The sequence below is a fragment of the Tupaia chinensis genome, unplaced genomic scaffold, assembly GCF_000334495.1.
Source record: "Tupaia chinensis unplaced genomic scaffold, TupChi_1.0 Scaffold000097_1, whole genome shotgun sequence".
Taxonomy (NCBI): Eukaryota; Metazoa; Chordata; class Mammalia; order Scandentia; family Tupaiidae; genus Tupaia; species Tupaia belangeri.
The window spans coordinates 8,078,009-8,085,848 of NW_006159559.1; the positions used below are offsets into that span (position 1 = coordinate 8,078,009).

General features: G+C 40.2%; 2 pseudogenes; one reads left to right on the forward strand and one right to left on the reverse strand.

Moving 5' to 3' along the window:
- Window positions 1-1,976: 1,976 nt before the first annotated feature.
- LOC102490543 (derlin-2 pseudogene) lies at window positions 1,977-2,718 on the forward strand (annotated as a pseudogene).
- A 2,828-nt stretch (window positions 2,719-5,546) lies between these two features.
- Window positions 5,547-6,532, reverse strand: LOC106734347 (chromobox protein homolog 3-like; annotated as a pseudogene).
- Window positions 6,533-7,840: the final 1,308 nt, after the last annotated feature.

Below are 7,840 nucleotides of genomic sequence, written 5' to 3' on the forward strand. Positions count from 1 at the left end.
TCAAGCCTAGTGCCAGAATACTGGATTCAGATAATTTTAAGAATATGGCATAATGCTCACACTCCCATTTTACAAAGTTATTGGGTCATGGTGTGTTTTCTATGCAAGTGTGTCACGACTTTTCCAACAATTCAATACATTATAAAATTTCCATTAGTACTTATTCTTTTTGTTTGGGGATTTTTTTTTTTTAAGTTTGCTATCTTTCACTATCTTAACTAATTGACCTTTGCTGAACATCATTTATATCCTCAATGATTTAGGTAACCATCAAAGTCATCAACATGTAGAAAGTCAAGCAAGATTCCTATCTTCTAAAGAACATGAAGCCTCGGGACCAGCAGTTAGTGTAGTGGCTATGTCACTGGACACCCATGTAGTCAATCGCGGTTCACGTCCTGGACCCGGTGGCTTAAAACTCACGCCGGGCGCGTGTGCGTGCGTGCCCAAGATCCCGAGAGGAGAATGTAAGAGAAGGGATTATGGCATGGCCATCCCCCCTGGGGGGTGCTTTCTCACTTTCTGTCTCTGTCTGTCTGTCTGGCAAGGGCACACGCCCTATAGCAAATACCTCTCCAATAAATAAATAAATACATAAAAATAAAGAACATGAAGCCTGCATCTCAGATCCAGCACATGGTTAACCTCCTTACATTGCCCAACTGTAAAAATAAACAAAACCCTGAATACAAAAAACACATGGTGATGAATCTATGCCTTGTGGCAATCTCCGCAACACGATCTGGCATCTAAAGATACTCAGTGAGAAATAAGTGAAGACCTTCTCCAGGGAACCAGATGGTGGCACCATGGTAAAATGGGATGCTTTGTAAGGCTCACCCATATCGTAAGGTTTTAGATTCACATTCGGAGACTCTCCTGAATACACTGGGCCCACATGTTCCATCATCTGAGCTGTCTGAAGCTGGGAATGGATCCTGACATCAGGACCCTGTTGAGGGTTCTCTCTCTCTTTCTTGCTCATAGAAAAAAGTGAATGAATAAAAACTTTAAAAAAAAAAAATTTTTAAACTGTTATCCAGGCAGATCTTTTCTGCTGTGGGATTTCTGCACCAGCATGGAGTCATATACAGGTACAATGCAGTCTTTCCCCCAAGGGAGGAAAAGACACTAAAACCCCCATATTCACAAAACCTTTGACATGTCAATCACTGACAGTGAGCCCAGTATAGACTCTGCAGCTAAATGCAATTTCAAGAAAGATCAGTGTCTGTAGAACCTTGTCACTGATGTGTCATTGCGGGGAAAATGAGTGTAGCCTGTACACCCACATGTAAACAGTGCTAAGGCAACAGTGACCAGCTCGCCCTCTCCTCTTCAGGGTTTTGTTTGTTCAGCTCTTAAGTAACTTATGTGAAAATCGTGTTAGAGTTTATAGGGAGACTATTTTATCTTCTTATGAATAAAACATAGAAAAGTAACAGAATGTTAAGTGTGCGAGAAATTCCTACCATTTTTTGTGGAGGAAACTCTTACTGAGGCCAACCTATGGTATTAGATGGTTTATATTGTGTCTGTCCTTCCCATCCATACAGATTTTTTAAATACCTTATCAAAAATGACTTACGATTTGGGAAAGATCTTAGTCACTTATTCCCAAGACCCTCTACACTAAACTATACTTCGCTCATTCTACAACGTTGTCTTCTGCCTCTGCTGGTTGTTTCAGTAAAACTTCAGAGGCCAGAAAAGGATTTCAAGTCATGCTGTAAATTGGTGCTAGAGTTTTTTAATCCCTGCTTGTCCTGGCATTCCTACCACATGTGCCCTTTTCCCTAGCAGAGAAAACACACTGATATGTTTTCCTGAATAGGAGGAACTCCAGAAAAGTAAAATATTGAACTTAAAATCAGAAAGATTCTGAGCATGCACATCCAAACAAGTCACAGGGGGAAATGAATTCTGACAAACACCGGGCAGGAGGGGAAGTGAGGAGACAGGCGGCAGTGAGGAAGATGGCGTACCAGGGCCTCCGGCTGCAATACCTGCAGATCCCGCCAGTCAGACTAGCCTACACCACCGCCTGTGTCTTCACCACTGCCACTGTGCTCTTTTCCTAGTTCAGCAGTTGGAATTTATCAGGCCTATTCAGTTGTACTTCACATCTGAATTAATCTTTAAACATTCTCAAATATGGAGGTTAATCACCAAGTTCTTATTTTTTGGGTCAGTTGGATTCAATTTCTTATTTAATATGATTTTTCTTAACCGTTACTGTTAAATGCTAGAAGAAGGCTCTTTCCATGGTCAAACTGCAGTCTTTGTATTTATGTTCCTTTTTGGTAGATTCTTAGTGACTCTTTTTGGTTTCTTCCAGAGCTTCATTTCTTGGATGAGGCCTTTACAATAATGCTCATCTAACTGTGGGGCCCAAGGAACTCATATGTCTTCATGGACTTCTTCCATGGACTTCAACTTCCAGGCCCCCTTTCTGTTTGGGCATTCATGGCATTATCCTTGTTGTTGGGTAACTCAATCATTGTGGACCTCTTGGGTATTGCAGTTAGACACACTTTTTTTTTTTTGGGGGGGGGGCATATAGTCCCCAGTCAGCCTGGTGGAATAAGAATTATGAAAACATCATCTATTTTGAAGGCTATTTTTGATATTCCAGATGAAGATCCAAATTATAATCTGCTGCCTGAAGAACGGCCAGGAGGCTTTGCCTGGGGTGAGGGCCAGTGCCTAAGAGGTTAATGCAGCAGTGCCAATATGAGACCTGGTTGGGAAGGACTCAGTGATATATCCACCAGGATCCCTTTATCCTTTGTTGCAAAAGTGTGGACACTTTTGACAGCATAATAGATTTTTAACTCCAAAGCACTTTATGAAATGGTACACTGACTAATCCAGAAGACATTTCCAGCAGTTTACCAGTGGTTTCTCACGAACTGTTACTGAAAGTGTATTCTCTTGGAGTCAAAAACTGGAGTAATAAATACCCTGCCACCTCTAGCAAGCACCTGAGTACTTGAATTCTGTGGTATAAAGTAGGATTTTTCTTCCTCTTTGATAGACAAGGCCATGGTGTAAATGGAAGTTTCAGAGAGGACAAAATAAAACTGAATTCCATCTTTCTCTCACTGTTAAAAAACAAAAAAAGAATGCTGACAAACTCCTGCATAACTGGTTGTTTTTTAAACAAATGACTTATTAATGTGTTGAATTGCTTAATGGATGCCAAACTCTTAATTGTTCAGAACGGTTAGGATGTGTAAACATGCTCCTGATGAGAGGAGGTAAGAAGCTCTGCTGCTCTCCACAGCAAGGTCAGGACATCGGGAGGCTGGCATTCCTACCACATGTGCCCTCAAACCCACTGGGGCTCCCCCGTCATCGCTCTGACTAGCTCAGTCACCACCTCTCCACACCATGCTTCTGCAGAAGAGCTGGAATACCAGAGGACAGAAGAGACAGAAGATAGATTTAATAAAATTGGTAGGGGAAAGGGGACAAACTACATATGAAAATTTGGTCTTGTTTCTAATGGTCATATTTTACTTCATTGTTTTAAGTTCCCCTGACCGTTTCGAGTTAAAATTAACAGAGATCTCCTACTGCATTCTACATGATCTTTGTACAGAGTAGGGAAAATATAAATACACTGTGCAATAGAATGCCCCTGACACTCCTGTGGAATGTTACAATCTTCATTACCACGAGTATTTAGAGTTGGCCATGCCATCATCAAAGCCTCTCAAGGGCACCAAATAATCAGGTATCTTCCTTGGACACCGTGCTTAGCAGATTCTGCCCTACTTTGAGAATCACACAATTGGATGGACCAGGAGAAAAAATATCACAAGAGTTTTGCTTTACTTTTCTAATTAACTTATTCCTTTTTTAAATAAATGAATATGAAACTATTTATTGACCACTGTTCACCAGTATTTACAATAAAGTAAACACCTTACAGTTGGGTAACATTCTGATTACAAGAGTTATTGGTTTTCCTTGCTTCTGCTGAACTTGTAATCCAAACCCTGAAAAGATTGAGGCCTACACATAAGGAATGAATTGGGGTTAAGAAAAGAAACATGCACAATAGTTTAGATCACAAATTTGTTCACTCATTTATGCCAGCAAGTCCCAAACTGCTAACATCTTTAACCACCTGATTAGGTTTCCATGAGCCAAATCTTAGACATTTCATGAATAATGACCTTTTAGTCAATAGAGCATAAGGATTTCAGCTTTCTGTAAAGGAAAAGTTCACTAGAGGATTAAAATGCCCACTTAACTAAGTCTTTCTTAGCTAAACACTGGGATTTGTCTGTTTTTGTCATCTGGGAGGGGAGCTTGCTGGTAATAGGATAATTTCTCCTTTCAGGAATTCTGCAAATAAACTATTGAATTTATATGACTCTAGATAGATAAAAACTCTAATATGGTTGCTTTTAAGTTATCCAATTTAGATGGCCCAATTACAAAATCATTATTTAATTTGAAAGATTATGGCTTCCAGAAAACATTCAATTTAATTTGGAGCAACTTCTTTCTTTCTTTCTTTTTTTTTTTTTTTTTTTTTGGAGAGGTTTTTGCTATAGGGCATGTGCACTCGCCAGAAACACAGAAATAGAGAGTTAGAAAGCAAGAAATCACCCCCCAGGGGGAATGGCCATGCTGTAATCCCCTCTCCTCCATTCTCCTCTCAGGATCTTGAGCACACACGCACACACAACCGGCGTGAGTTTAAGCCACCAGGTCCAGGACTCAAACCATGGTCAGCTACATGGGAGTCCAGTGACATAGCCATTACGCCCACTGCTGGTCCCTGGAGCAACTTATTGCTTATTCTGAGATTGCTCAGAATAACGGTATCTCAGAAACATAAGCTTATACACAGTTTTTGTTTTGGTGAAGGTTTCAAAAACAGAAAGCCATTTCCATATTATCTTATGTATACACATACACAAAGATAAAAAACAAGAAACCCAGACTGGTACTGAGGCATGCGAGTTAGACACAAGTTCATGACAATGAAACATTTCTCCAACATTCAGAAAACCTGTTTTCAAATGCAGAGGATAAAATACCATGGTATGAAATGTTCTTTTCCGATGAAGAAGCAACTACAGAAAGCTTTTATTTGTTCAAAGTAACCAGCACTGGGAACCAGCAGTTAGCGTAATGGCTATGTCGCTGGACTCCCACGTAGTCGACCGCGGTTCGTGTCCCGGACCCGGTGGCTTAAAACTCACGCCGGGCGCGTGTGCGTGCGTGCCCAAGATCCCGAGAGGAGAATGGAGGAGAAGGGATTGCGGCGTGACCATCCCCCCTGGGGGGTGATTTCTCGCTTTCTGTCTCTATGTCTCTCTCTGTCTGTCTGGCGAGCGCACGCGCCCTACAGTGAAAATCTCTCCAAAAAAAAAAAAAGTAACCAGTGCTATTAGGATGCAACCCCTCCCCAACTCCCCCAATACTATTTCAAAACAAACATATCAAACTTGATTTTTCCTTTAGACTGTAGTTATTTCTCCACACTAGTAAATTAAAATCCAAGACCCAGATTACAGTGCAAACAATTATTGAGCTTCATCCTCTGAACAAGAATGTCAAGTCAGGGGCCAGCAGGTGGCATGGTGATTAAGGCATCAGACAGTCCCACATGGCTGACTACAGTTCAAGTTTCAGACCTGGTGGCTTACTTTCTCACTTTTCCTCTCTCTCTCTCTCTGTGTTTCTCTCTCTGGTTAAATTAAAATAAATGAAAGAATAAATAAAATAAATTTTTTATTTATTATTTATTTATTTATTTATTTATTTTGGTGGAGGGGATTTTTGCTACAGGGCGTGTGCTCACCAGAAAGACAGAGAGAGACAGAGAGCGAGAAATCACCCTTCAGGGGGATGGCCACATCACAATCCCTTCTCCTCCATTCTTCTCTCGGGATCCTGGGCATGCACACACACATGCCCGGCATGAGTTTAAGCCACTGGGTCCGGGACTCCAACCGCGGTCGACTACATGGGAGTTCAGCAACATAGAATTCCAAGTCAGTCTCTCTTCATAAAAAGCAATTACAATTTGAGGACACTTCATATTTGCTTCCATTGCCAGTACCGAGTCTGACTCATCTCAATCTTCCCATCTCATGAGAAGCATCCACTCTCCCTGCTGTCTGTGGCACCAATTATCCATTCAGGATCAAGACCTCTGGCAAGGCCTCTTGGTTTATCAGCAATATCTCTCTTCTTTGATTTGCTATCATCAGATTCACTGTCAGATAAAGATTTTCTCTTTGTACCATCTTTCTCTTTACCAGCTTTTTGAGAATTAAAAAATGCTTCAATTAAGTCTAGATGATCTAAATTTTCTTCTGGTTCCCAAGTATTGTCAGCATCTGTAAATCCCTCCCACTTCAGGAAATATTCCACCTTCCCATTCACTACACGTCGGTCCAGTACTTTTTCCACCACAAATTCTTCAGGCTCTGCCCCTTCAACATTTTTTTCTCTTTCCATTCTGTTTCTTACCCATTTTTTGAAATGTAGTTTTATCAGAGGCCATTTTCAATTGCAGATTTGAAGAGTTCACAGCTCCTAGGTCACGGTCTGCAGCGTCTCCCCTAATTAGCTTATTCTTTTAAAATTTTTTCCATTATCCATGATAGAGTGCATGCCCTCACACATGAGACAGAGAAAAAGAGATGAGCTCTCCCCATGATCCTCGTCCTCCAGGCCTCTAGTCCCTCAGATCCGAGCACTCATCCATGTTCCTGGCGTGTCTCAGGCTGACCGAAGAGCAGTTGCTTTGTGGGATCTGACTTCGCTTAAACAGCTCTCTACTGCTGTGCTCCAGAGATAGCTTAGCTTTCTTTTAAAGATGGAAGAAAAAAATAAAAATATGTTAATACGATCTTTGATGACAATACTCTTCTCTTCTTTCACATAGGCTCCCAAGGAAAGCCTTCTTAGATACTCATAGTAATGCTTTATTTTAGCCAGATTTTACCTGCCAAAAACATGAGACAGGAGGAGAGTGCTCTGTGATTCATTCTGTTTCCCACACCCCAGAGAGACAACCCTGAAAAAGATGTTACATTTACACACGATTCTGGTCATCTAGGAGTCACTTACTGATGATTTTAAACTACATTCCTTCTAACTATGGCTTGATTAGATGGGGAACCAGCAGTTGGCGTAATGGCTTGAATAGAAAAAAGAGACTTCACTGAAGTCTGATTGATTTCTTAATGATTCATATCAACTCTCATCCATGTCTTAGCAGGTCTCCTGTTTTAACAAAAGATTTCCAAGTGAGTGGGTTGTCAATGTTTAGTCTAAGTTAGGAAAAAACTAGAAGACCCTTATCCCTTTTATTGGTATTTTTTCCAGAAAGTTCAAAAACCTTAATTGATTATTACATTTAAGGTTCAAGGTGAGAAATTATATGCTCTTAAGCATAAACTAATATTCGAAAGCACAAAAGATTGACATTGGTATAAAATGTTTAATTTTCTTGATCTATAGGTACTTGACGGATGTACATTTTCTTCTGGATAAATACAATAATGTAAAAATAATTCTTGGTAAGCATAAATGTCTTTGTCTATTTCATTAATAAATAAATGAGACTTTAATTCTATGAGACACAAAAATAAAGGATAGCAGGAGACAGCTTTAAGGGTCACAGCATTTTCTCCAGGTAAAGCAATACTATTTCAAAAGGGAGTACAAAGAGTAAATGACGATGTTGGTGCACACACAGAATTCATTTTCATATTAAGCTAACCAACAAAATTACATCTCTTTTAAAATGCGAGATGTAACCGAAAGTCTAAATTTGACATAAATGCAGTTAAATGTGACATAAATG